The following is a 24251-nucleotide window of genomic DNA, read 5'->3' as shown; positions in this document are numbered from 1 at the left end:
GGGAGTCTACATTGATCGATAGATATTCAGCCAATTCTAGGGGAGTCTTGGGGAGTTCGGCAATTGCTGTTGGATGTTTACCAAGTTGGAGTAAGACATCCTGGCCTTTCATTTCTGTACAATCACTAAAAAAGGTATACTATAAGATAGGTATACTGTACCCAGTCTCTTTTTAGAGATAACCATTGGGGAGTCTACATTGATTGATAGATATTCAGCCAATTCTAGTCCAAGATCAATTAAGTATAGCTTAGATGGATAGTCCACCTTCAGGTACAGTTTGGAGTCTATGTGGCAAAGGGCTCGTCCGGGATTTGAACCCGGGACCCCTCGCACCCTAAGCGAGAATCATACCCCTAGACCAACGAGCCACGTACACAAAACCTTACCAAAAAAATCGAGTTCGGCAATCGCTGTTGGATGTTGACTAAGTTGGAGTAAGACATCCTGGCCTTTCATTTCTGTACAATCACTAAAAAAGGTATACTATAAGATAGGTATACTGTACCCAGTCTCTTTTTAGAGATAACCATTGGGGAGTCTACATTGATCGATAGCTGTTCAGCCAATTCTAGTCCTAGATCAATTAAGTATAGCTTAGATTGACAGTCCACCTTCAGGTACAGTTTGGAGTCTATGTGGCAAAGGGCTCGTCTGGGATTTGAACCCAGGACCTCTCGCACCCTAAGCGAGAATCATACCCCTAGACCAACGAGCCACGTACACAAAACCTTACCCAAAAAATCGAGTTCGGCAATCGCTGTTGGATGTTGACCAAGTTGGAGTAAGACATCCTGGCCTTTCATTTCTGTACAATCACTAAAAAGGTTATACTATACCCAAAGTCTCCTGCTCACAATGTTGGCAACATTAAACTCTGTACATTGACATTTGCATTGTATATCTCTAAACAGGTTGACTTCGTTTGATTGATTTTATATTTTTCTGTCAGTCTCTTTTTAGAGATAACCATTGGGGTCTACATTGATTGAGAGAATTTCACCCAATTCTAGTCCTAGATAAATCAAGTATTGTTTAGATGGATAGTCCATCTTCAGGTACAGTTTGGAGTCTATGTGGCAAAGGGCTCGTCCGGGATTTGAACCCGGGACCTCTCGCACCCAAAGCGAGAATCATACCCCTAGACCAACGAGCCACGCAAACTAAACCTTTCCGAAAAAATCGAGTTCGGCAAACGCTGTTGGATGTTGACCAAGTTGGAGTAAGACATCCTGGCCTTTCATTTCTGTACAATCACTAAAATAGGTATACTATAAGATAGGTATACTGTACCCAGTCTCTTTTTAGAGATAACCATTGGGGAGTCTACATTGATCAATAGCTGTTCAGCCAATTCTAGTCCTAGATCAATTAAGTATAGCTTAGATGGACAGTCCACCTTCAGGTGCAGTTTGGAGTCTATGTGGCAAAGGGCTAGTCCGGGATTTGAACCCGGGACCTCTCGCACCCTAAGCGAGAATCATACCCCTAGACCAACGAGCCACGTAAACAAAACCTTACCCAAAAAATCGAGTTCGGCAATCGCTGTTGGATGTTGACCAAGTTGGAGTGAGACATCCTGGCCTTTCATTTCTGTACAATCACTAAAAAAGGTATACTATAAAATAGGTATACTGTACTCAGTCTCTTTTAAGAGATAACCATTGGGGAGTCTACACTGATCGATAGATGTTCAGCCAATTCTAGTCCTAGATCAATTAAGTATAGCTTAGATGGATAGTCCACCTTCAGGTACAGTTTGGAGTCTATGTGGCAAAGGGCTCGTCCGGGATTTGAACCCGGGACCTCTCGCACCCGAAGCGAGAATCATACCCCTAGACCAACGAGCCACGTAAACAAAACCTTACCCAAAAAATTGAGTTCGGCAATCGCTGTTGGATGTTGACCAAGTTGGAGTAAGACATCCTGGCCTTTCATTTCTGTAAAATCACTAAAAAAGGTATACTATAAAATAGGTATACTGTACCCAGTCTCTTTTTAGAGATAACCATTGGGGAGTCTACATTGATCGATAGATATTCAGCCAATTCTAGTCCAAGATCAATTAAGTATAGCTTAGATGGACAGTCCATCTTCAGGTACAGTTTGGAGTCTATGTGGCAAAGGGCTCGTCCGGGATTTGAACCCGGGACCTCTCGCACCCAAAGCGAGAATCATACCCCTAGACCAACGAGCCACGCAAACTAAACCTTTCCGAAAAAATCGAGTTCGGCAAACGCTGTTGGATGTTGACCAAGTTGGAGTAAGACATCCTGGCCTTTCATTTCTGTTCAATCACTAAAAAAGGTATACTATAAAATAGGTATACTGTACTCAGTCTCTTTTAAGAGATAACCATTGGGGAGTCTACATTGATCGATAGCTGTTCAGCCAATTCTAGATCAATTAAGTATAGCTTAGATTGACAGTCCACCTTCAGGTACAGTTTGGAGTCTATGTGGCAAAGGGCTCGTCTGGGATTTGAACCCAGGACCTCTCGCACCCTAAGCGAGAATCATACTCCTAGACCAACGAGCCACGTAATCAAAACCTTACCCAAAAAATCGAGTTCGGCAAACGCTGTTGGATGTTGACCAAGTTGGAGTAAGACATCCTGGCCTTTCATTTCTGTACAATCACTAAAAAAGGTATACTATAAGATAGGTATACTGTACCCAGTCTCTTTTTAGAGATAACCATTGGGGAGTCTACATTGATTGATAGATATTCAGCCAATTCTAGTCCAAGATCAATTAAGTATAGCTTAGATGGATAGTCCACCTTCAGGTACAGTTTGGAGTCTATGTGGCAAAGGGCTCGTCCGGGATTTGAACCCGGGACCTCTCGCACCCTAAGCGAGAATCATACCCCTAGACCAACGAGCCACGTACACAAAACCTTACCCAAAAAATCGAGTTCGGCAATCGCTGTTGGATGTTGACCAAGTTGGAGTAAGACATCCTGGCCTTTCATTTCTGTACAATCACTAAAAAAGGTATACTATAAGATAGGTATACTGTACCCAGTCTCTTTTTAGAGATAACCATTGGGGAGTCTACATTGATCAATAGCTGTTCAGCCAATACTAGTCCTAGATCAATTAAGTATAGCTTAGATGGACAGTCCACCTTCAGGTACAGTTTGGAGTCTATGTGGCAAAGGGCTCGTCCGGGATTTGAACCCGGGACCTCTCGCACCCTAAGCGAGAATCAAACCCTAGACCAACGAGCCACGTAAACAAAACCTTACCCAAAAAATCGAGTTCGGCAATCGCTGTTGGATGTTGACCAAGTTGGAGTAAGACATCCTGGCCTTTCATTTCTGTACAATCACTAAAAAAGGTATACTATAAGATAGGTATACTGTACCCAGTCTCTTTTTAGAGATAACCATTGGGGAGTCTACATTGATCAATAGCTGTTCAGCCAATACTAGTCCTAGATCAATTAAGTATAGCTTAGATGGACAGTCCACCTTCAGGTACAGTTTGGAGTCTATGTGGCAAAGGGCTCGACCGGGATTTGAACCCGGGACCTCTCGCACCCTAAGCGAGAATCAAACCCTAGACCAACGAGCCACGTAAACAAAACCTTACCCAAAAAATTGAGTTCGGCAATCGCTGTTGGATGTTGACCAAGTTGGAGTAAGACATCCTGGCCTTTCATTTCTGTAAAATCACTAAAAAAGGTATACTATAAAATAGGTATACTATACCCAGTCTCTTTTTAGAGATAACCATTGGGGAGTCTACATTGATCGATAGATATTCAGCCAATTCTAGTCCAAGATCAATTAAGTATAGCTTAGATGGACAGTCCACCTTCAGGTACAGTTTGGAGTCTATGTGGCAAAGGGCTCGTCCGGGATTTGAACCCGGGACCTCTCGCACCCGAAGCGAGAATCATACCCCTAGACCAACGAGCCACGTAAACAAAACCCTACCCAAAAAATCGAGTTCGGCAATCGCTGTTGGATGTTGACCAAGTTGGAGTAAGACATACTGGCCTTTCATTTCTGTACAATCACTAAAATAGGTATACTATAAGATAGGTATACTGTACCCAGTCTCTTTTTAGAGATAACCATTGGGGAGTCTACATTGATCGATAGCTGTTCAGCCAATTCTAGTCCTAGATCAATTAAGTATAGCTTAGATTGACAGTCCACCTTCAGGTACAGTTTGGAGTCTATGTGGCAAAGGGCTCGTCTGGGATTTGAACCCAGGACCTCTCGCACCCTAAGCGAGAATCATACCCCTAGACCAACGAGCCACGCAAACTAAACCTTTCCGAAAAAATCGAGTTCGGCAATCGCTGTTGGATGTTGACCAAGTTGGAGTAAGACATCCTGGCCTTTCATTTCTGTTCAATCACTAAAAAAGGTATACTATAAAATAGGTATACTGTACTCAGTCTCTTTTAAGAGATAACCATTGGGGAGTCTACATTGATCGATAGCTGTTCAGCCAATTCTAGATCAATTAAGTATAGCTTAGATTGACAGTCCACCTTCAGGTACAGTTTGGAGTCTATGTGGCAAAGGGCTCGTCTGGGATTTGAACCCAGGACCTCTCGCACCCTAAGCGAGAATCATACTCCTAGACCAACGAGCCACGTAATCAAAACCTTACCCAAAAAATCGAGTTCGGCAAACGCTGTTGGATGTTGACCAAGTTGGAGTAAGACATCCTGGCCTTTCATTTCTGTACAATCACTAAAAAAGGTATACTATAAGATAGGTATACTGTACCCAGTCTCTTTTTAGAGATAACCATTGGGGAGTCTACATTGATTGATAGATATTCAGCCAATTCTAGTCCAAGATCAATTAAGTATAGCTTAGATGGATAGTCCACCTTCAGGTACAGTTTGGAGTCTATGTGGCAAAGGGCTCGTCCGGGATTTGAACCCGGGACCTCTCGCACCCTAAGCGAGAATCATACCCCTAGACCAACGAGCCACGTACACAAAACCTTACCCAAAAAATCGAGTTCGGCAATCGCTGTTGGATGTTGACCAAGTTGGAGTAAGACATCCTGGCCTTTCATTTCTGTACAATCACTAAAAAAGGTATACTATAAGATAGGTATACTGTACCCAGTCTCTTTTTAGAGATAACCATTGGGGAGTCTACATTGATCAATAGCTGTTCAGCCAATACTAGTCCTAGATCAATTAAGTATAGCTTAGATGGACAGTCCACCTTCAGGTACAGTTTGGAGTCTATGTGGCAAAGGGCTCGTCCGGGATTTGAACCCGGGACCTCTCGCACCCTAAGCGAGAATCAAACCCTAGACCAACGAGCCACGTAAACAAAACCTTACCCAAAAAATTGAGTTCGGCAATCGCTGTTGGATGTTGACCAAGTTGGAGTAAGACATCCTGGCCTTTCATTTCTGTACAATCACTAAAAAAGGTATACTATAAGATAGGTATACTGTACCCAGTCTCTTTTTAGAGATAACCATTGGGGAGTCTACATTGATCAATAGCTGTTCAGCCAATACTAGTCCTAGATCAATTAAGTATAGCTTAGATGGACAGTCCACCTTCAGGTACAGTTTGGAGTCTATGTGGCAAAGGGCTCGTCCGGGATTTGAACCCGGGACCTCTCGCACCCTAAGCGAGAATCAAACCCTAGACCAACGAGCCACGTAAACAAAACCTTACCCAAAAAATTGAGTTCGGCAATCGCTGTTGGATGTTGACCAAGTTGGAGTAAGACATCCTGGCCTTTCATTTCTGTAAAATCACTAAAAAAGGTATACTATAAAATAGGTATACTATACCCAGTCTCTTTTTAGAGATAACCATTGGGGAGTCTACATTGATCGATAGATATTCAGCCAATTCTAGTCCAAGATCAATTAAGTATAGCTTAGATGGACAGTCCACCTTCAGGTACAGTTTGGAGTCTATGTGGCAAAGGGCTCGTCCGGGATTTGAACCCGGGACCTCTCTCACCCAAAGCGAGAATCATACCCCTAGACCAACGAGCCACGCAAACTAAACCTTTCCGAAAAAATCGAGTTCGGCAAACGCTGTTGGATGTTGACCAAGTTGGAGTAAGACATCCTGGCCTTTCATTTCTGTTCAATCACTAAAAAAGGTATACTATAAAATAGGTATACTGTACTCAGTCTCTTTTAAGAGATAACCATTGGGGAGTCTACATTGATCGATAGCTGTTCAGCCAATTCTAGATCAATTAAGTATAGCTTAGATTGACAGTCAACCTTCAGGTACAGTTTGGAGTCTATGTGGCAAAGGGCTCGTCCGGGATTTGAACCCGGGACCTCTCGCACCCTAAGCGAGAATCAAACCCTAGACCAACGAGCCACGTAAACAAAACCTTACCCAAAAAATTGAGTTCGGCAATCGCTGTTGGATGTTGACCAAGTTGGAGTAAGACATCCTGGCCTTTCATTTCTGTACAATCACTAAAAAAGGTATACTATAAGATAGGTATACTGTACCCAGTCTCTTTTTAGAGATAACCATTGGGGAGTCTACATTGATCAATAGCTGTTCAGCCAATACTAGTCCTAGATCAATTAAGTATAGCTTAGATGGACAGTCCACCTTCAGGTACAGTTTGGAGTCTATGTGGCAAAGGGCTCGTCCGGGATTTGAACCCGGGACCTCTCGCACCCTAAGCGAGAATCAAACCCTAGACCAACGAGCCACGTAAACAAAACCTTACCCAAAAAATTGAGTTCGGCAATCGCTGTTGGATGTTGACCAAGTTGGAGTAAGACATCCTGGCCTTTCATTTCTGTAAAATCACTAAAAAAGGTATACTATAAAATAGGTATACTATACCCAGTCTCTTTTTAGAGATAACCATTGGGGAGTCTACATTGATCGATAGATATTCAGCCAATTCTAGTCCAAGATCAATTAAGTATAGCTTAGATGGACAGTCCACCTTCAGGTACAGTTTGGAGTCTATGTGGCAAAGGGCTCGTCCGGGATTTGAACCCGGGACCTCTCGCACCCGAAGCGAGAATCATACCCCTAGACCAACGAGCCACGTAAACAAACCCTTACCAAAAAAATCGAGTTCGGCAATCGCTGTTGGATGTTGACTAAGTTGGAGTAAGACATCCTGGCCTTTCATTTCTGTACAATCACTAAAAAAGGTATACTATAAGATAGGTATACTGTACCCAGTCTCTTTTTAGAGATAACCATTGGGGAGTCTACATTGATCGATAGCTGTTCAGCCAATTCTAGTCCTAGATCAATTAAGTATAGCTTAGATTGACAGTCCACCTTCAGGTACAGTTTGGAGTCTATGTGGCAAAGGGCTCGTCTGGGATTTGAACCCAGGACCTCTCGCACCCTAAGCGAGAATCATACCCCTAGACCAACGAGCCACGTACACAAAACCTTACCCAAAAAATCGAGTTCGGCAATCGCTGTTGGATGTTGACCAAGTTGGAGTAAGACATCCTGGCCTTTCATTTCTGTACAATCACTAAAAAGGTTATACTATACCCAAAGTCTCCTGCTCACAATGTTGGCAACATTAAACTCTGTACATTGACATTTGCATTGTATATCTCTAAACAGGTTGACTTCGTTTGATTGATTTTATATTTTTCTGTCAGTCTCTTTTTAGAGATAACCATTGGGGTCTACATTGATTGAGAGAATTTCACCCAATTCTAGTCCTAGATAAATCAAGTATTGTTTAGATGGATAGTCCATCTTCAGGTACAGTTTGGAGTCTATGTGGCAAAGGGCCCGTCCGGGATTTGAACCCGGGACCTCTCGCACCCGAAGCGAGAATCATACCCCTAGACCAACGAGCCACGTACACAAAACCTTACCCAAAAAATCGAGTTCGGCAATCGCTGTTGGATGTTGACCAAGTTGGAGTAAGACATCCTGGCCTTTCATTTCTGTACAATCACTAAAATAGGTATACTATAAGATAGGTATACTGTACCCAGTCTCTTTTTAGAGATAACCTTTGGGGAGTCTACATTGATCAAAAGATGTTCAGGCAATTCTAGTCCAAGATCAATTAAGTATAGCTTAGATGGACAGTCCACCTTCAGGTACAGTTTGGAGTCTATGTGGCAAAGGGCTCGTCCGGGATTTTAACCCGGGACGTCTCGCACCCTAAGCGAGAATCATACCCCTAGACCAACGAGCCACGTAAACAAAAGCCTACCCAAAAAATCGAGTTCGGCAATCGCTGTTGGATGTTGACCAAGTTGGAGTAAGACATCCTGGCCTTTCATTTCTGTACAATCACTAAAATAGGTATACTATAAGATAGGTATACTGTACCCAGTCTCTTTTTAGAGATAACCTTTGGGGAGTCTACATTGATCGATAGATATTCAGCCAATTCTAGTCCAAGATCAATTAAGTATAGCTTAGATGGACAGTCCACCTTCAGGTACAGTTTGGAGTCTGTGTGGCAAAGGGCTCGTCCGGGATTTGAACCCGGGACCTCTCGCACCCTAAGCGAGAATCATACCCCTAGACCAACGAGCCACGTACACAAAACCTTACCCAAAAAATCGAGTTCGGCAATCGCTGTTGGATGTTGACTAAGTTGGAGTAAGACATCCTGGCCTTTCATTTCTGTACAATCACTAAAAAAGGTATACTATAAGATAGGTATACTGTACCCAGTCTCTTTTTAGAGATAACCATTGGGGAGTCTACATTGATCGATAGATATTCAGCCAATTCTAGTCCAAGATCAATTAAGTATAGCTTAGATGGACAGTCCACCTTCAGGTACAGTTTGGAGTCTATGTGGCAAAGGGCTCGTCCGGGATTTGAACCCGGGACCTCTCGCACCCGAAGCGAGAATCATACCCCTAGACCAACGAGCCACGTAAACAAAACCCTACCCAAAAAATCGAGTTCGGCAATCGCTGTTGGATGTTGACCAAGTTGGAGTAAGACATCCTGGCCTTTCATTTCTGTACAATCACTAAAAAAGGTATACTATAAGATAGGTATACTGTACCCAGTCTCTTTTTAGAGATAACCATTGGGGAGTCTACATTGATCAATAGCTGTTCAGCCAATTCTAGTCCTAGATCAATTAAGTATAGCTTAGATGGACAGTCCACCTTCAGGTACAGTTTGGAGTCTATGTGGCAAAGGGCTCGTCCGGGATTTGAACCCGGGACCTCTCGCACCCTAAGCGAGAATCAAACCCTAGACCAACGAGCCACGTAAACAAAACCTTACCCAAAAAATTGAGTTCGGCAATCGCTGTTGGATGTTGACCAAGTTGGAGTAAGACATCCTGGCCTTTCATTTCTGTAAAATCACTAAAAAAGGTATACTATAAAATAGGTATACTGTACCCAGTCTCTTTTTAGAGATAACCATTGGGGAGTCTACATTGATCGATAGATATTCAGCCAATTCTAGTCCAAGATCAATTAAGTATAGCTTAGATGGACAGTCCACCTTCAGGTACAGTTTGGAGTCTATGTGGCAAAGGGCTCGTCCGGGATTTGAACCCGGGACCTCTCTCACCCAAAGCGAGAATCATACCCCTAGACCAACGAGCCACGCAAACTAAACCTTTCCGAAAAAATCGAGTTCGGCAAACGCTGTTGGATGTTGACCAAGTTGGAGTAAGACATCCTGGCCTTTCATTTCTGTTCAATCACTAAAAAAGGTATACTATAAAATAGGTATACTGTACTCAGTCTCTTTTAAGAGATAACCATTGGGGAGTCTACATTGATCGATAGCTGTTCAGCCAATTCTAGTCCTAGATCAATTAAGTATAGCTTAGATTGACAGTCCACCTTCAGGTACAGTTTGGAGTCTATGTGGCAAAGGGCTCGTCTGGGATTTGAACCCAGGACCTCTCGCACCCTAAGCGAGAATCATACTCCTAGACCAACGAGCCACGTAATCAAAACCTTACCCAAAAAATCGAGTTCGGCAATCGCTGTTGGATGTTGACCAAGTTGGAGTAAGACATCCTGGCCTTTCATTTCTGTACAATCACTAAAAAAGGTAAACTATAAGATAGGTATACTGTACCAAGTCTCTTTTTAGAGATAACCATTGGGGAGTCTACATTGATCGATAGATATTCAGCCAATTCTAGGGGAGTCTTGGGGAGTTCGGCAATTGCTGTTGGATGTTGACCAAGTTGGAGTAAGACATCCTGGCCTTTCATTTCTGTACAATCACTAAAAAAGGTATACTATAAGATAGGTATACTGTGCCCAGTCTCTTTTTAGAGATAACCATTGGGGAGTCTACATTGATTGATAGATATTCAGCCAATTCTAGTCCAAGATCAATTAAGTATAGCTTAGATAGACAGTCCACATTCAGGTACAGTTTGGAGTCTATGTGGCAAAGGGCTCGTCCGGGATTTGAACCCGGGATCTCTCGCACCCTAAGCGAGAATCATACCCCTAGACCAACGAGCCACGTAAACAAAACCCTACCCAAAAAATCGAGTTCGGCAATCGCTGTTGGATGTTGACCAAGTTGGAGTAAGACATCCTGGCCTTTCATTTCTGTACAATCACTAAAATAGGTATACTATAAGATAGGTATACTGTACCCAGTCTCTTTTTAGAGATAACCTTTGGGGAGTCTACATTGATCAAAAGATGTTCAGGCAATTCTAGTCCAAGATCAATTAAGTATAGCTTAGATGGACAGTCCATCTTCAGGTACAGTTTGGAGTCTGTGTGGCAAAGGGCTCGTCCGGGATTTGAACCCGGGACCTCTCGCACCCTAAGCGAGAATCATACCCCTAGACCAACGAGCCACGTACACAAAACCTTACCCAAAAAATCGAGTTCGGCAATCGCTGTTGGATGTTGACTAAGTTGGAGTAAGACATCCTGGCCTTTCATTTCTGTACAATCACTAAAAAAGGTATACTATAAAATAGGTATACTGTACTCAGTCTCTTTTAAGAGATAACCATTGGGGAGTCTACATTGATCAATAGATGTTCAGCCAATTCTAGTCCTAGATCAATTAAGTATAGCTTAGATGGATAGTCCATCTTCAGGTACAGTTTGGAGCCTATGTGGAAAAGGGCTCGTCCGGGATTTGAACCCGGGACCTCTCGCACCCTAAGCGAGAATCATACCCCTAGACCAACGAGCCACGTAAACAAACCCTTACCGAAAAAATCGAGTTCGGCAATCGCTGTTGGATGTTGACTAAGTTGGAGTAAGACATCCTGGCCTTTCATTTCTGTACAATCACTAAAAAAAGGTATACTATAAGATAGGTATACTGTACCCAGTCTCTTTTTAGAGATAACCATTGGGGAGTCTACATTGATCGATAGATATTCAGCCAATTCTAGTCCAAGATCAATTAAGTATAGCTTAGATGGACAGTCCACCTTCAGGTACAGTTTGGAGTCTGTGTGGCAAAGGGCTCGTCCGGGATTTGAACCCGGGACCTCTCGCACCCTAAGCGAGAATCATACCCCTAGACCAACGAGCCACGTACACAAAACCTTACCCAAAAAATCGAGTTCGGCAATCGCTGTTGGATGTTGACCAAGTTGGAGTAAGACATCCTGGCTTTTCATTTCTGTACAATCACTAAAATAGGTATACTATAAGATAGGTATACTGTACCCAGTCTCTTTTTAGAGATAACCTTTGGGGAGTCTACATTGATCAAAAGATGTTCAGGCAAATCTAGTCCAAGATCAATTAAGTATAGCTTAGATGGACAGTCCACCTTCAGGTACAGTTTGGAGTCTGTGTGGCAAAGGGCTCGTCCGGGATTTGAACCCGGGACCTCTCGCACCCTAAGCGAGAATCATACCCCTAGACCAACGAGCCACGTACACCAAACCTTAACCAAAACATCGAGTTCGGCAATCGCTGTTGGATGTTGACCAAGTTGGAGTAAGACATCCTGGCCTTTCATTTCTGTACAATCACTAAAAAAGGTATACTATAAGATAGGTATACTGTACCCAGTCTCTTTTTAGAGATAACCATTGGGGAGTCTACATTGATCGATAGCTGTTCAGCCAATTCTAGGGGAGTCTTGGGGAGTTCGGCAATTGCTGTTGGATGTTGACCAAGTTGGAGTAAGACATCCTGGCCTTTCATTTCTGTACAATCACTAAAAAAGGTATACTATAAGATAGGTATACTGTGCCCAGTCTCTTTTTAGAGATAACCATTGGGGAGTCTACATTGATCGATAGATATTCAGCCAATTCTAGTCCAAGATCAATTAAGTATAGCTTAGATGGACAGTCCACCTTCAGGTACAGTTTGGAGTCTATGTGGCAAAGGGCTCGTCCGGGATTTGAACCTGGGACCTCTCGCACCCGAAGCGAGAATCATACCCCTAGACCAACGAGCCACGTAAACAAAACCCTACCCAAAAAATCGAGTTCGGCAATCGCTGTTGGATGTTGACCAAGTTGGAGTAAGACATCCTGGCCTTTCATTTCTGTACAATCACTAAAAAAGGTATACTATAAGATAGGTATACTGTACCCAGTCTCTTTTTAGAGATAACCATTGGGGAGTCTACATTGATCGATAGCTGTTCAGCCAATTCTAGGGGAGTCTTGGGGAGTTCGGCAATTGCTGTTGGATGTTGACCAAGTTGGAGTAAGACATCCTGGCCTTTCATTTCTGTACAATCACTAAAAAAGGTATACTATAAGATAGGTATACTGTGCCCAGTCTCTTTTTAGAGATAACCATTGGGGAGTCTACATTGATCGATAGATATTCAGCCAATTCTAGTCCAAGATCAATTAAGTATAGCTTAGATGGACAGTCCACCTTCAGGTACAGTTTGGAGTCTATGTGGCAAAGGGCTCGTCCGGGATTTGAACCTGGGACCTCTCGCACCCGAAGCGAGAATCATACCCCTAGACCAACGAGCCACGTAAACAAAACCCTACCCAAAAAATCGAGTTCGGCAATCGCTGTTGGATGTTGACCAAGTTGGAGTAAGACATCCTGGCCTTTCATTTCTGCACAATCACTAAAAAGGTTATACTATACCCAAAGTCTCCTGCTCACAATGTTGGCAACATTAAACGCTGTACACCCAAAGCGAGAATCATACCCCTAGACCAACGAGCCACGCAAACTAAACCTTTCCGAAAAAATCGAGTTCGACAAAAGCTGTTGGATGTTGACCAAGTTGGAGTAAGACATCCTGGCCTTTCATTTCTGTACAATCACTAAAATAGGTATACTATACCTATAGTATCCTGCTCACAATGTTGTCAACATTAAACCCTCTATATTGATCTCTCCATTGTTTATCTCTAAAAAGGCTGACTAAATTTGGTTGAGATTTTTATGTAACTCTCCTTTCAGATAACCATTGGGGAGTCTACATTTAACTATTGAATGTAGCCCAATTCTAGTCCTAGGTCAATTAAGTATAGCTAAGATGGAGAGTCCACGTGAAAGGAACCTTTACGAAAGCATCGAGTTTGGCAATCGCTGTTGGATGTTGACCAAGTTGGAGTAAGACATCCTGGCCTTTCATTTCTGTACAATCACTAAAAAGGTTATACTATACCCAAAGTCTCCTGCTCACAATGTTGGCAACATTAAACGCTGTACATTGATATTTGCATTGTATATCTCTAAACAGGTTGACTTAGTTTGATTTTATATTTTTCTGTCAGTCTCTTTTAAGAGATAACCATTGGGGTCTACATTGATTGACAGAATTTCACCCAATTCTAGTCCTAGATCAATTAAGTATAGCTTCGATGAACAGTCCACCTTCAGGTACTGTTTGGAGTCTATGAGGCAAAGGGCTCGTCCGGGATTTGAACCCGGGACCTCTCGCACCCAAAGCGAGAATCATACCCCTAGACCAACGAGCCACACAAACTAAACCTGTCCGAAAAAATCGAGTTCGGCAAACGCTGTTGGATTTTGACCAAGTTGGAGTAAGACATCCTGGACTTTCATTTCTGTACAATCACTAAAATAGGTATACTATACCTATAGTATCCTGCTCACAATGTTGTCAACATTAAACCCTCTATATTGATCTCTCCATTGTTTATCTCTAAAAAGACTGACTAAATTTGGTTGAGATTTTTATGTAACTCTCCTTTCAGATAACCATTGGGGAGTCTACATTTAACTATTGAATGTAGCCCAATTCTAGTCCTAGGTAAATTAAGTATAGCCAAGATGGAGAGTCCACGTGAAAGGAACCTTTACGAAAGCATCGAGTTAGGCAATCGCTGTTGGATGTTGACCAAGTTGGGGTAAGACATCCTGGCCTTTAATTTCTGTACAATCACTAAAAAAGGTATACTATAAGATAGGTATACTGTACCCAGTCTCTTTTTAGAGATAACCATTGGGGAGTCTACATTGATCGATAGATATTCAGCCAATTCTAGTCCAAGATCAATTAAGTATAGCTTAGATGGACAGTCCACCTTCAGGTACAGTTTGGATTCTATGTGGCAAAGGGCTCGTCCGGGATTTGAACCCGGGACCTCTCGCACCCAAAGCGAGAATCATACCCCTAGACCAACGAGCCACGTACACAAAACCTTACCCAAAAAATCGAGTTCGGCAATCGCTGTTGGATGTTGACCAAGTTGGAGTAAGACATCCTGGCCTTTCATTTCTGTACAATCACTAAAATAGGTATACTATAAGATAGGTATACTGTACCCAGTCTCTTTTTAGAGATAACCTTTGGGGAGTCTACATTGATCAAAAGATGTTCAGGCAAATCTAGTCCAAGATCAATTAAGTATAGCTTAGATGGACAGTCCATCTTCAGGTACAGTTTGGAGTCTGTGTGGCAAAGGGCTCGTCCGGGATTTGAACCCGGGACCTCTCGCACCCTAAGCGAGAATCATACCCCTAGACCAACGAGCCACGTACACCAAACCTTACCCAAAAAATCGAGTTCGGCAATCGCTGTTGGATGTTGACCAAGTTGGAGTAAGACATCCTGGCCTTTCATTTCTGTACAATCACTAAAAAAGGTATACTATAAAATAGGTATACTGTACTCAGTCTCTTTTAAGAGATAACCATTGGGGAGTCTACATTGATCAATAGATGTTCAGCCAATTCTAGTCCTAGATCAATTAAGTATAGCTTAGATGGATAGTCCATCTTCAGGTACAGTTTGGAGCCTATGTGGAAAAGGGCTCGTCCGGGATTTGAACCCGGGACCTCTCGCACCCTAAGCGAGAATCATACCCCTAGACCAACGAGCCACGTAAACAAACCCTTACCGAAAAAATCGAGTTCGGCAATCGCTGTTGGATGTTGACTAAGTTGGAGTAAGACATCCTGGCCTTTCATTTCTGTACAATCACTAAAAAAAGGTATACTATAAGATAGGTATACTGTACCCAGTCTCTTTTTAGAGATAACCATTGGGGAGTCATCATTGATCGATAGATATTCAGCCAATTCTAGTCCAAGATCAATTAAGTATAGCTTAGATGGACAGTCCACCTTCAGGTACAGTTTGGAGTCTGTGTGGCAAAGGGCTCGTCCGGGATTTGAACCCGGGACCTCTCGCACCCTAAGCGAGAATCATACCCCTAGACCAACGAGCCACGTACACAAAACCTTACCCAAAAAATCGAGTTCGGCAATCGCTGTTGGATGTTGACCAAGTTGGAGTAAGACATCCTGGCCTTTCATTTCTGTACAATCACTAAAATAGGTATACTATAAGATAGGTATACTGTACCCAGTCTCTTTTTAGAGATAACCTTTGGGGAGTCTACATTGATCAAAAGATGTTCAGGCAAATCTAGTCCAAGATCAATTAAGTATAGCTTAGATGGACAGTCCATCTTCAGGTACAGTTTGGAGTCTGTGTGGCAAAGGGCTCGTCCGGGATTTGAACCCGGGACCTCTCGCACCCTAAGCGAGAATCATACCCCTAGACCAACGAGCCACGTACACCAAACCTTAACCAAAACATCGAGTTCGGCAATCGCTGTTGGATGTTGACCAAGTTGGAGTAAGACATCCTGGCCTTTCATTTCTGTACAATCACTAAAAAAGGTATACTATAAGATAGGTATACTGTACCCAGTCTCTTTTTAGAGATAACCATTGGGGAGTCTACATTGATCGATAGCTGTTCAGCCAATTCTAGGGGAGTCTTGGGGAGTTCGGCAATTGCTGTTGGATGTTGACCAAGTTGGAGTAAGACATCCTGGCCTTTCATTTCTGTACAATCACTAAAAAAGGTATACTATAAGATAGGTATACTGTGCCCAGTCTCTTTTTAGAGATAACCATTGGGGAGTCTACATTGATCGATAGATATTCAGCCAATTCTAGTCCAAGATCAATTAAGTATAGCTTAGATGGACAGTCCACCTTCAGGTACAGTTTGGAGTCTATGTGGCAAAGGGCTCGTCCGGGATTTGAACCTGGGACCTCTCGCACCCGAAGCGAGAATCATACCCCTAGACCAACGAGCCACGTAAACAAAACCCTACCCAAAAAATCGAGTTCGGCAATTGCTGTTGGATGTTGACCAAGTTGGAGTAAGACATCCTGGCCTTTCATTTCTGTACAATCACTAAAAAAGGTATACTATAAGATAGGTATACTGTACCCAGTCTCTTTTTAGAGATAACCATTGGGGAGTCTACATTGATCGATAGCTGTTCAGCCAATTCTAGGGGAGTCTTGGGGAGTTCGGCAATTGCTGTTGGATGTTGACCAAGTTGGAGTAAGACATCCTGGCCTTTCATTTCTGTACAATCACTAAAAAAGGTATACTATAAGATAGGTATACTGTGCCCAGTCTCTTTTTAGAGATAACCATTGGGGAGTCTACATTGATCGATAGATATTCAGCCAATTCTAGTCCAAGATCAATTAAGTATAGCTTAGATGGACAGTCCACCTTCAGGTACAGTTTGGAGTCTATGTGGCAAAGGGCTCGTCCGGGATTTGAACCTGGGACCTCTCGCACCCGAAGCGAGAATCATACCCCTAGACCAACGAGCCACGTAAACAAAACCCTACCCAAAAAATCGAGTTCGGCAATCGCTGTTGGATGTTGACCAAGTTGGAGTAAGACATCCTGGCCTTTCATTTCTGCACAATCACTAAAAAGGTTATACTATACCCAAAGTCTCCTGCTCACAATGTTGGCAACATTAAACGCTGTACACCCAAAGCGAGAATCATACCCCTAGACCAACGAGCCACGCAAACTAAACCTTTCCGAAAAAATCGAGTTCGACAAAAGCTGTTGGATGTTGACCAAGTTGGAGTAAGACATCCTGGCCTTTCATTTCTGTACAATCACTAAAATAGGTATACTATACCTATAGTATCCTGCTCACAATGTTGTCAACATTAAACCCTCTATATTGATCTCTCCATTGTTTATCTCTAAAAAGGCTGACTAAATTTGGTTGAGATTTTTATGTAACTCTCCTTTCAGATAACCATTGGGGAGTCTACATTTAACTATTGAATGTAGCCCAATTCTAGTCCTAGGTCAATTAATTATAGCTAAGATGGAGAGTCCACGTGAAAGGAACCTTTACGAAAGCATCGAGTTTGGCAATCGCTGTTGGATGTTGACCAAGTTGGAGTAAGACATCCTGGCCTTTCATTTCTGTACAATCACTAAAAAGGTTATACTATACCCAAAGTCTCCTGCTCACAATGTTGGCAACATTAAACGCTGTACATTGATATTTGGATTGTATATCTCTAAACAGGTTGACTTAGTTTGATTGATTTTATATTTTTCTGTCAGTCTCTTTTAAGAGATAACCATTGGGGTCTACATTGATTGAGAGAATTTCACCCAATTCTAGTCCTAGATCAATTAAGTATAGCTTAGATGAACAGTCCACCTTCAGGTACTGTTTGGAGTCTATGAGGCAAAGGGCTCGTCCGGGATTTGAACCCGGGACCTCTCGCACCCAAAGCGAGAATCATACCCCTAGACCAACGAGCCACACAAACTAAACCTGTCCGAAAAAATCGAGTTCGGCAAACGCTGTTGGATTTTGACCAAGTTGGAGTAAGACATCCTGGACTTTCATTTCTGTACAATCACTAAAATAGGTATACTATACCTATAGTATCCTGCTCACAATGTTGTCAACATTAAACCCTCTATATTGATCTCTCCATTGTTTATCTCTAAAAAGACTGACTAAATTTGGTTGAGATTTTTATGTAACTCTCCTTTCAGATAACCATTGGGGAGTCTACATTTAACTATTGAATGTAGCCCAATTCTAGTCCTAGGTAAATTAAGTATAGCCAAGATGGAGAGTCCACGTGAAAGGAACCTTTACGAAAGCATCGAGTTAGGCAATCGCTGTTGGATGTTGACCAAGTTGGGGTAAGACATCCTGGCCTTTAATTTCTGTACAATCACTAAAAAAGGTATACTATAAGATAGGTATACTGTACCCAGTCTCTTTTTAGAGATAACCATTGGGGAGTCTACATTGATCGATAGATATTCAGCCAATTCTAGTCCAAGATCAATTAAGTATAGCTTAGATGGACAGTCCACCTTCAGGTACAGTTTGGATTCTATGTGGCAAAGGGCGCAAACTAAACCTTTCCGAAAAAATCGAGTTCGGCAATCGCTGTTGGATGTTGACCAAGTTGGAGTAAGACATCCTGGCCTTTTATTTCTGTACAATCACTAAAATAGGTATACTATACCTATAGTATCCTGCTCACAATGTTGTCAACATTAAACCCTCTATATTGATCTCTCCATTGTTTATCTCTAAAAAGGCTGACTAAATTTGGTTGAGATTTTTATGTAACTCTCCTTTCAGATAACCATTGGGGAGTCTACATTTAACTATTGAATGTAGCCCAATTCTAGTCCTAGGTCAATTAAGTATAACTAAGATGGAGAGTCCACGTGAAAGGAACCTTTACGAAAGCATCGAGTTTGGCAATCGCTGTTGGATGTTGACCAAGTTGGGGTAAGACATCCTGGCCTTTAATTTCTGTACAATCACTAAAAAGGTTATACTATACCCAAAGTCTCCTGCTCACAATGTCGGCAACATTAAACGCTGAACATTGATATTTGCATTGTATATCTCTAAACAGGTTGACTTAGTTTGATTGATTTTATATTTTTCTGTCAGTCTCTTTTTAGAGATAACCATTGGGGTCTACATTGATTGAGAGAATTTCACCCAATTCTAGTCCTAGATAAATCAAGTAATGTTTAGATGGACAGTCCATCTTCAGGTACAGTTTGGAGCCTATGTGGCAAAGGGCTCGTCCGGGATTTGAACCCGGGACCTCTCGCACCCAAAGCGAGAATCATACCCCTAGACCAACGAGCCACGCAAACTAAACCTTTCCGAAAAAATCGAGTTCGACAAAAGCTGTTGGATGTTGACCAAGTTGGAGTAAGACATCCTGGCCTTTCATTTCTGTACAATCACTAAAAAAGGTATACTATAAAATAGGTAAACTGTACCCAGTCTCTTTTTAGAAATTACCATTGGGGAGTCTACATTGATCGATAGATATTCAGCCAATTCTAGTCCAAGATCAATTAAGCATAGCTTAGATGGACAGTCCACCTTCAGGTACAGTTTGGAGTCTATGTGGCAAAGGGCTCGTCCGGGATTTGAACCCGGGACCTCTCGCACCCGAGTCTCTTTTAAGAGATAACCATTGGGGATTCTACATTGATCGATAGATATTCACCCAATTCTAGTCCTAGATAAATCAAGTATTGTTTAGATGGATAATCCATCTTCAGGCACAGTTTGGAGCATATGTGGCAAAGGGCTCGTCCGGGATTTTAACCCGGGACCTCTCGCACCCTAAGCGAGAATCATACCCCTAGACCAACGAGCCACGTAAACAAAAGCTTACCCAAAAAATCGAGTTCGGCATTCGCTGTTGGATGTTGACCAAGTTGGAGTAAGACATCCTGGCCTTTCATTTCTGTACAATCACTAAAAAAGGTATACTATAAAATAGGTATACTGTACTCAGTCTCTTTTAAGGGATAACCATTGGGGAGTCTACACTGATCGATAGATGTTCAGCCAATTCTAGTCCTAGATCAATTAAGTATAGCTTAGATGGATAGTCCATCTTCAGGTACAGTTTGGAGTCTATGTGGCAAAGGGCTCTTCCGGGATTTGAACCCAGGACCTCTCGCACCCTAAGCGAGAATCATACCCCTAGACCAACGAGCCACGTAAACAAAACCTTACCCAAAAAATCGAGTTCGGCAATCGCTGTTGGATGTTGACCAAGTTGGATTGAGACATCCTGGCCTTTCATTTCTGTACAATCACTAAAAAAGGTATACTATAAAATAGGTATACTGTACTCAGTCTCTTTTAAGAGATAACCATTGGGGATTCTACATTGATCGATAGATATTCACCCAATTCTAGTCCTAGATAAATCAAGTATTGTTTAGATGGATAATCCATCTTCAGGCACAGTTTGGAGCCTATGTGGCAAAGGGCTCGTCCGGGATTTTAACCCGGGACCTCTCGCACCCTAAGCGAGAATCATACCCCTAGACCAACGAGCCACGTAAACAAAACGTTACCCAAAAAATCCAGTTCGGCAATTGCTGTTGGATGTTGACAAAGTTGGAGTAAGACATCTTGGCCTTTCATTTCTGTACAATCACTAAAAAAGGTATACTATAAAATAGGTATACTGTACTCAGTCTCTTTTAAGAGATAACCATTGGGGAGTCTACATTGATCGATAGATATTCAGCCAATTCTAGTCCAAGATCAATTAAGTATAGCTTAGATGGACAGTCCACCTTCAGGTACAGTTTGGAGTCTATGTGGCAAAGGGCTCGTCCGGGATTTGAACCCGGGACCTCTCGCACCCTAAGCGAGAATCATACCCCTAGACCAACGAGCCACGTAAACAAAACCTTACCCAAAAAATCGAGTTCGGCAATCGCTGTTGGATGTTGACCAAGTTGGAGTGAGACATCCTGGCCTTTCATTTCTGTACAATCACTAAAAAGGTTATACTATACCCAAAGTCTCCTGCTCACAATGTTGGCAACATTAAACGCTGTACATTGACATTTGCATTGTATATCTCTAAACAGGTTGACTTCGTTTGATTGATTTTATATTTTTCTGTCAGTCTCTTTTTAGAGATAACCATTGGGGTCTACATTGATTGAGAGAATTTCACCCAATTCAAGTCCTAGATAAATCAAGTATTGTTTAGATGGATAGTCCATCTTCAGGTACAGTTTGGAGCCTATGTGGCAAAGGGCTCGTCCGGGATTTGAACCCGGGACCTCTCGCACCCTAAGCGAGAATCATACCCCTAGACCAACGAGCCACGTACACAAAACCTTACCCAAAAAATCGAGTTCGGCAATCGCTGTTGGATGTTGACCAAGTTGGAGTAAGACATCCTGGCCTTTCATTTCTGTACAATCACTAAAAAAGGTATACTATAAGATAGGTATACTTTACCCAGTCTCTTTTTAGAGATAACCATTGGGGAGTCTACATTGATCGATAGATATTCAGCCAATTCTAGTCCAAGATCAATTAAGTATAGCTTAGATGGACAGTCCACCTTCAGGTACAGTTTGGAGTCTATGTGGCAAAGGGCCCGTCCGGGATTTGAACCCGGGACCTCTCGCACCCGAAGCGAGAATCATACCCCTAGACCAATGAGCCACGTACACAAAACCTTACCCAAAAAATCGAGTTCGGCAATCGCTGTTGGATGTTGACCAAGTTGGAGTAAGACATCCTGGCCTTTCATTTCTGTACAATCACTAAAAAGGGTATACTATAAGATAGGTATACTGTACCCAGTCTCTTTTTAGAGATAACCTTTGGGGAGTCTACATTGATCAAAAGATGTTCAGGCAATTCTAGTCCAAGATCAATTAAGTATAGCTTAGATGGACAGTCCACCTTCAGGTACAGTTTGGAGTCTATGTGGCAAAGGGCTCGTCCGGGATTTGAACCTGGGACCTCTCGCACCCGAAGCGAGAATCATACCCCTAGACCAACGAGCCACGTAAACAAAACCCTACCCAAAAAATCGAGTTCGGCAATCGCTGTTGGATGTTGACCAAGTTGGAGTAAGACATCCTGGCCTTTCATTTCTGTACAATCACTAAAATAGGTATACTATAAGATAGGTATACTGTACCCAGTCTCTTTTTAGAGATAACCTTTGGGGAGTCTACATTGATCGATAGATATTCAGCCAATTCTAGTCCAAGATCAATTAAGTATAGCTTAGATGGACAGTCCACCTTCAGGTACAGTTTGGAGTCTGTGTGGCAAAGGGCTCGTCCGGGATTTGAACCCGGGACCTCTCGCACCCTAAGCGAGAATCATACCCCTAGACCAACGAGCCACGTACACAAAACCTTACCCAAAAAATCGAGTTCGGCAATCGCTGTTGGATGTTGACCAAGTTGGAGTAAGACATCCTGGCCTTTCATTTCTGTACAATCACTAAAAAAGGTATACTATAAAATAGGTATACTGTACTCAGTCTCTTTTAAGAGATAACCATTGGGGAGTCTACATTGATCAATAGATGTTCAGCCAATTCTAGTCCTAGATCAATTAAGTAAAGCTTAGATGGATAGTCCATATTCAGGTACAGTTTGGAGCCTATGTGGAAAAGGGCTCGTCCGGGATTTGAACCCGGGACCTCTCGCACCCTAAGCGAGAATCATACCCCTAGACCAACGAGCCACGTAAACAAACCCTTACCGAAAAAATCGAGTTCGGCAATCGCTGTTGGATGTTGACTAAGTTGGAGTAAGACATCCTGGCCTTTCATTTCTGTACAATCACTAAAAAAGGTATACTATAAGATAGGTATACTGTACCCAGTCTCTTTTTAGAGATAACCATTGGGGAGTCTACATTGATCGATAGATATTCAGCCAATTCTAGTCCTAGATCAATTAAGTATAGCTTAGATGGACAGTCCACCTTCAGGTACAGTTTGGAGTCTATGTGGCAAAGGGCTCGTCCGGGATTTGAACCCGGGACCTCTCGCACCCTAAGCGAGAATCATACCCCTAGACCAACGAGCCACGTAAACAAAACCTTACCCAAAAAATCGAGTTCGGCAATCGCTGTTGGATGTTGACCAAGTTGGAGTGAGACATCCTGGCCTTTCATTTCTGTACAATCACTAAAAAAGGTATACTATAAAATAGGTATACTGTACTCAGTCTCTTTTAAGAGATAACCATTGGGGAGTCTACACTGATCGATAGATGTTCAGCCAATTCTAGTCCTAGATCAATTAAGTATAGCTTAGATGGATAGTCCATCTTCAGGTACAGTTTGGAGTCTATGTGGCAAAGGGCTCTTCCGGGATTTGAACCCAGGACCTCTCGCACCCTAAGCGAGAATCATACCCCTAGGCCAACGAGCCACGTAAACAAAACCTTACCCAAAAAATCGAGTTCGGCAATCGCTGTTGGATGTTGACCAAGTTGGATTGAGACATCCTGGCCTTTCATTTCTGTACAATCACTAAAAAAGGTATACTATAAAATAGGTATACTGTACTCAGTCTCTTTTAAGAGATAACCATTGGGGATTCTACATTGATCGATAGATATTCACCCAATTCTAGTCCTAGATAAATCAAGTATTGTTTAGATGGATAATCCATCTTCAGGCACAGTTTGGAGCATATGTGGCAAAGGGCTCGTCCGGGATTTTAACCCGGGACCTCTCGCACCCTAAGCGAGAATCATACCCCTAGACCAACGAGCCACGTAAACAAAAGCTTACCCAAAAAATCGAGTTCGGCATTCGCTGTTGGATGTTGACCAAGTTGGAGTAAGACATCCTGGCCTTTCATTTCTGTACAATCACTAAAAAAGGTATACTATAAAATAGGTATACTGTACTCAGTCTCTTTTAAGAGATAACCATTGGGGAGTCTACACTGATCGATAGATGTTCAGCCAATTCTAGTCCTAGATCAATTAAGTATAGCTTAGATGGATAGTCCATCTTCAGGTACAGTTTGGAGTCTATGTGGCAAAGGGCTCTTCCGGGATTTGAACCCAGGACCTCTCGCACCCTAAGCGAGAATCATACCCCTAGACCAACGAGCCACGTAAACAAAACCTTACCCAAAAAATCGAGTTCGGCAATCGCTGTTGGATGTTGACCAAGTTGGATTGAGACATCCTGGCCTTTCATTTCTGTACAATCACTAAAAAAGGTATACTATAAAATAGGTATACTGTACTCAGTCTCTTTTA

The 24251-nt window shown here is 42.4% G+C and overlaps 48 non-coding genes across 48 annotated transcripts; all 48 read right to left on the bottom strand.

Moving 5' to 3' along the window:
- Positions 1-299: 299 nt before the first annotated feature.
- On the bottom strand, positions 300-371 carry trnap-agg (transfer RNA proline (anticodon AGG)). Its single transcript has one exon. It is a non-coding gene; the product is annotated as a tRNA-Pro (tRNA).
- A 275-nt stretch (positions 372-646) lies between these two features.
- On the bottom strand, positions 647-718 carry trnap-agg (transfer RNA proline (anticodon AGG)). The gene has a single exon. It is a non-coding gene; the product is annotated as a tRNA-Pro (tRNA).
- Positions 719-1084: 366 nt separating this feature from the next.
- trnap-ugg (transfer RNA proline (anticodon UGG)) lies at positions 1085-1156 on the bottom strand. Its single transcript has one exon. It is a non-coding gene; the product is annotated as a tRNA-Pro (tRNA).
- Positions 1157-1431: 275 nt separating this feature from the next.
- trnap-agg (transfer RNA proline (anticodon AGG)) lies at positions 1432-1503 on the bottom strand. The gene has a single exon. It is a non-coding gene; the product is annotated as a tRNA-Pro (tRNA).
- A 275-nt stretch (positions 1504-1778) lies between these two features.
- trnap-cgg (transfer RNA proline (anticodon CGG)) lies at positions 1779-1850 on the bottom strand. The gene has a single exon. It is a non-coding gene; the product is annotated as a tRNA-Pro (tRNA).
- A 275-nt stretch (positions 1851-2125) lies between these two features.
- Positions 2126-2197, bottom strand: trnap-ugg (transfer RNA proline (anticodon UGG)). Its single transcript has one exon. It is a non-coding gene; the product is annotated as a tRNA-Pro (tRNA).
- A 269-nt stretch (positions 2198-2466) lies between these two features.
- On the bottom strand, positions 2467-2538 carry trnap-agg (transfer RNA proline (anticodon AGG)). Its single transcript has one exon. It is a non-coding gene; the product is annotated as a tRNA-Pro (tRNA).
- A 275-nt stretch (positions 2539-2813) lies between these two features.
- Positions 2814-2885, bottom strand: trnap-agg (transfer RNA proline (anticodon AGG)). The gene has a single exon. It is a non-coding gene; the product is annotated as a tRNA-Pro (tRNA).
- Positions 2886-3852: 967 nt separating this feature from the next.
- Positions 3853-3924, bottom strand: trnap-cgg (transfer RNA proline (anticodon CGG)). Its single transcript has one exon. It is a non-coding gene; the product is annotated as a tRNA-Pro (tRNA).
- A 275-nt stretch (positions 3925-4199) lies between these two features.
- trnap-agg (transfer RNA proline (anticodon AGG)) lies at positions 4200-4271 on the bottom strand. Its single transcript has one exon. It is a non-coding gene; the product is annotated as a tRNA-Pro (tRNA).
- Positions 4272-4540: 269 nt separating this feature from the next.
- trnap-agg (transfer RNA proline (anticodon AGG)) lies at positions 4541-4612 on the bottom strand. The gene has a single exon. It is a non-coding gene; the product is annotated as a tRNA-Pro (tRNA).
- Positions 4613-4887: 275 nt separating this feature from the next.
- Positions 4888-4959, bottom strand: trnap-agg (transfer RNA proline (anticodon AGG)). Its single transcript has one exon. It is a non-coding gene; the product is annotated as a tRNA-Pro (tRNA).
- A 967-nt stretch (positions 4960-5926) lies between these two features.
- Positions 5927-5998, bottom strand: trnap-ugg (transfer RNA proline (anticodon UGG)). The gene has a single exon. It is a non-coding gene; the product is annotated as a tRNA-Pro (tRNA).
- Positions 5999-6959: 961 nt separating this feature from the next.
- trnap-cgg (transfer RNA proline (anticodon CGG)) lies at positions 6960-7031 on the bottom strand. Its single transcript has one exon. It is a non-coding gene; the product is annotated as a tRNA-Pro (tRNA).
- A 275-nt stretch (positions 7032-7306) lies between these two features.
- trnap-agg (transfer RNA proline (anticodon AGG)) lies at positions 7307-7378 on the bottom strand. Its single transcript has one exon. It is a non-coding gene; the product is annotated as a tRNA-Pro (tRNA).
- A 366-nt stretch (positions 7379-7744) lies between these two features.
- trnap-cgg (transfer RNA proline (anticodon CGG)) lies at positions 7745-7816 on the bottom strand. The gene has a single exon. It is a non-coding gene; the product is annotated as a tRNA-Pro (tRNA).
- A 275-nt stretch (positions 7817-8091) lies between these two features.
- Positions 8092-8163, bottom strand: trnap-agg (transfer RNA proline (anticodon AGG)). The gene has a single exon. It is a non-coding gene; the product is annotated as a tRNA-Pro (tRNA).
- A 275-nt stretch (positions 8164-8438) lies between these two features.
- trnap-agg (transfer RNA proline (anticodon AGG)) lies at positions 8439-8510 on the bottom strand. The gene has a single exon. It is a non-coding gene; the product is annotated as a tRNA-Pro (tRNA).
- A 275-nt stretch (positions 8511-8785) lies between these two features.
- Positions 8786-8857, bottom strand: trnap-cgg (transfer RNA proline (anticodon CGG)). The gene has a single exon. It is a non-coding gene; the product is annotated as a tRNA-Pro (tRNA).
- A 621-nt stretch (positions 8858-9478) lies between these two features.
- On the bottom strand, positions 9479-9550 carry trnap-ugg (transfer RNA proline (anticodon UGG)). Its single transcript has one exon. It is a non-coding gene; the product is annotated as a tRNA-Pro (tRNA).
- A 275-nt stretch (positions 9551-9825) lies between these two features.
- Positions 9826-9897, bottom strand: trnap-agg (transfer RNA proline (anticodon AGG)). Its single transcript has one exon. It is a non-coding gene; the product is annotated as a tRNA-Pro (tRNA).
- A 463-nt stretch (positions 9898-10360) lies between these two features.
- Positions 10361-10432, bottom strand: trnap-agg (transfer RNA proline (anticodon AGG)). Its single transcript has one exon. It is a non-coding gene; the product is annotated as a tRNA-Pro (tRNA).
- Positions 10433-10707: 275 nt separating this feature from the next.
- On the bottom strand, positions 10708-10779 carry trnap-agg (transfer RNA proline (anticodon AGG)). The gene has a single exon. It is a non-coding gene; the product is annotated as a tRNA-Pro (tRNA).
- Positions 10780-11054: 275 nt separating this feature from the next.
- trnap-agg (transfer RNA proline (anticodon AGG)) lies at positions 11055-11126 on the bottom strand. Its single transcript has one exon. It is a non-coding gene; the product is annotated as a tRNA-Pro (tRNA).
- A 276-nt stretch (positions 11127-11402) lies between these two features.
- On the bottom strand, positions 11403-11474 carry trnap-agg (transfer RNA proline (anticodon AGG)). The gene has a single exon. It is a non-coding gene; the product is annotated as a tRNA-Pro (tRNA).
- Positions 11475-11749: 275 nt separating this feature from the next.
- Positions 11750-11821, bottom strand: trnap-agg (transfer RNA proline (anticodon AGG)). Its single transcript has one exon. It is a non-coding gene; the product is annotated as a tRNA-Pro (tRNA).
- Positions 11822-12284: 463 nt separating this feature from the next.
- Positions 12285-12356, bottom strand: trnap-cgg (transfer RNA proline (anticodon CGG)). Its single transcript has one exon. It is a non-coding gene; the product is annotated as a tRNA-Pro (tRNA).
- A 463-nt stretch (positions 12357-12819) lies between these two features.
- trnap-cgg (transfer RNA proline (anticodon CGG)) lies at positions 12820-12891 on the bottom strand. The gene has a single exon. It is a non-coding gene; the product is annotated as a tRNA-Pro (tRNA).
- Positions 12892-13782: 891 nt separating this feature from the next.
- On the bottom strand, positions 13783-13854 carry trnap-ugg (transfer RNA proline (anticodon UGG)). The gene has a single exon. It is a non-coding gene; the product is annotated as a tRNA-Pro (tRNA).
- A 602-nt stretch (positions 13855-14456) lies between these two features.
- On the bottom strand, positions 14457-14528 carry trnap-ugg (transfer RNA proline (anticodon UGG)). Its single transcript has one exon. It is a non-coding gene; the product is annotated as a tRNA-Pro (tRNA).
- A 275-nt stretch (positions 14529-14803) lies between these two features.
- trnap-agg (transfer RNA proline (anticodon AGG)) lies at positions 14804-14875 on the bottom strand. The gene has a single exon. It is a non-coding gene; the product is annotated as a tRNA-Pro (tRNA).
- A 275-nt stretch (positions 14876-15150) lies between these two features.
- On the bottom strand, positions 15151-15222 carry trnap-agg (transfer RNA proline (anticodon AGG)). Its single transcript has one exon. It is a non-coding gene; the product is annotated as a tRNA-Pro (tRNA).
- Positions 15223-15498: 276 nt separating this feature from the next.
- trnap-agg (transfer RNA proline (anticodon AGG)) lies at positions 15499-15570 on the bottom strand. Its single transcript has one exon. It is a non-coding gene; the product is annotated as a tRNA-Pro (tRNA).
- A 275-nt stretch (positions 15571-15845) lies between these two features.
- Positions 15846-15917, bottom strand: trnap-agg (transfer RNA proline (anticodon AGG)). Its single transcript has one exon. It is a non-coding gene; the product is annotated as a tRNA-Pro (tRNA).
- Positions 15918-16380: 463 nt separating this feature from the next.
- trnap-cgg (transfer RNA proline (anticodon CGG)) lies at positions 16381-16452 on the bottom strand. Its single transcript has one exon. It is a non-coding gene; the product is annotated as a tRNA-Pro (tRNA).
- Positions 16453-16915: 463 nt separating this feature from the next.
- On the bottom strand, positions 16916-16987 carry trnap-cgg (transfer RNA proline (anticodon CGG)). The gene has a single exon. It is a non-coding gene; the product is annotated as a tRNA-Pro (tRNA).
- An 895-nt stretch (positions 16988-17882) lies between these two features.
- On the bottom strand, positions 17883-17954 carry trnap-ugg (transfer RNA proline (anticodon UGG)). The gene has a single exon. It is a non-coding gene; the product is annotated as a tRNA-Pro (tRNA).
- A 1297-nt stretch (positions 17955-19251) lies between these two features.
- trnap-ugg (transfer RNA proline (anticodon UGG)) lies at positions 19252-19323 on the bottom strand. The gene has a single exon. It is a non-coding gene; the product is annotated as a tRNA-Pro (tRNA).
- A 451-nt stretch (positions 19324-19774) lies between these two features.
- On the bottom strand, positions 19775-19846 carry trnap-agg (transfer RNA proline (anticodon AGG)). The gene has a single exon. It is a non-coding gene; the product is annotated as a tRNA-Pro (tRNA).
- Positions 19847-20468: 622 nt separating this feature from the next.
- Positions 20469-20540, bottom strand: trnap-agg (transfer RNA proline (anticodon AGG)). Its single transcript has one exon. It is a non-coding gene; the product is annotated as a tRNA-Pro (tRNA).
- Positions 20541-20815: 275 nt separating this feature from the next.
- Positions 20816-20887, bottom strand: trnap-agg (transfer RNA proline (anticodon AGG)). Its single transcript has one exon. It is a non-coding gene; the product is annotated as a tRNA-Pro (tRNA).
- Positions 20888-21253: 366 nt separating this feature from the next.
- Positions 21254-21325, bottom strand: trnap-agg (transfer RNA proline (anticodon AGG)). The gene has a single exon. It is a non-coding gene; the product is annotated as a tRNA-Pro (tRNA).
- Positions 21326-21600: 275 nt separating this feature from the next.
- Positions 21601-21672, bottom strand: trnap-cgg (transfer RNA proline (anticodon CGG)). The gene has a single exon. It is a non-coding gene; the product is annotated as a tRNA-Pro (tRNA).
- A 275-nt stretch (positions 21673-21947) lies between these two features.
- Positions 21948-22019, bottom strand: trnap-cgg (transfer RNA proline (anticodon CGG)). The gene has a single exon. It is a non-coding gene; the product is annotated as a tRNA-Pro (tRNA).
- Positions 22020-22294: 275 nt separating this feature from the next.
- trnap-agg (transfer RNA proline (anticodon AGG)) lies at positions 22295-22366 on the bottom strand. The gene has a single exon. It is a non-coding gene; the product is annotated as a tRNA-Pro (tRNA).
- A 275-nt stretch (positions 22367-22641) lies between these two features.
- trnap-agg (transfer RNA proline (anticodon AGG)) lies at positions 22642-22713 on the bottom strand. Its single transcript has one exon. It is a non-coding gene; the product is annotated as a tRNA-Pro (tRNA).
- Positions 22714-22988: 275 nt separating this feature from the next.
- trnap-agg (transfer RNA proline (anticodon AGG)) lies at positions 22989-23060 on the bottom strand. The gene has a single exon. It is a non-coding gene; the product is annotated as a tRNA-Pro (tRNA).
- A 622-nt stretch (positions 23061-23682) lies between these two features.
- On the bottom strand, positions 23683-23754 carry trnap-agg (transfer RNA proline (anticodon AGG)). Its single transcript has one exon. It is a non-coding gene; the product is annotated as a tRNA-Pro (tRNA).
- Positions 23755-24251: the final 497 nt, after the last annotated feature.

Source organism: Limanda limanda, chromosome 16 (genome assembly GCF_963576545.1).
Source record: "Limanda limanda chromosome 16, fLimLim1.1, whole genome shotgun sequence".
NCBI classification, from domain to species: Eukaryota; Metazoa; Chordata; class Actinopteri; order Pleuronectiformes; family Pleuronectidae; genus Limanda; species Limanda limanda.
The sequence above is the reverse complement of the archived record's forward strand: the minus strand, read 5'-3'. Positions and strand labels throughout refer to the sequence as shown.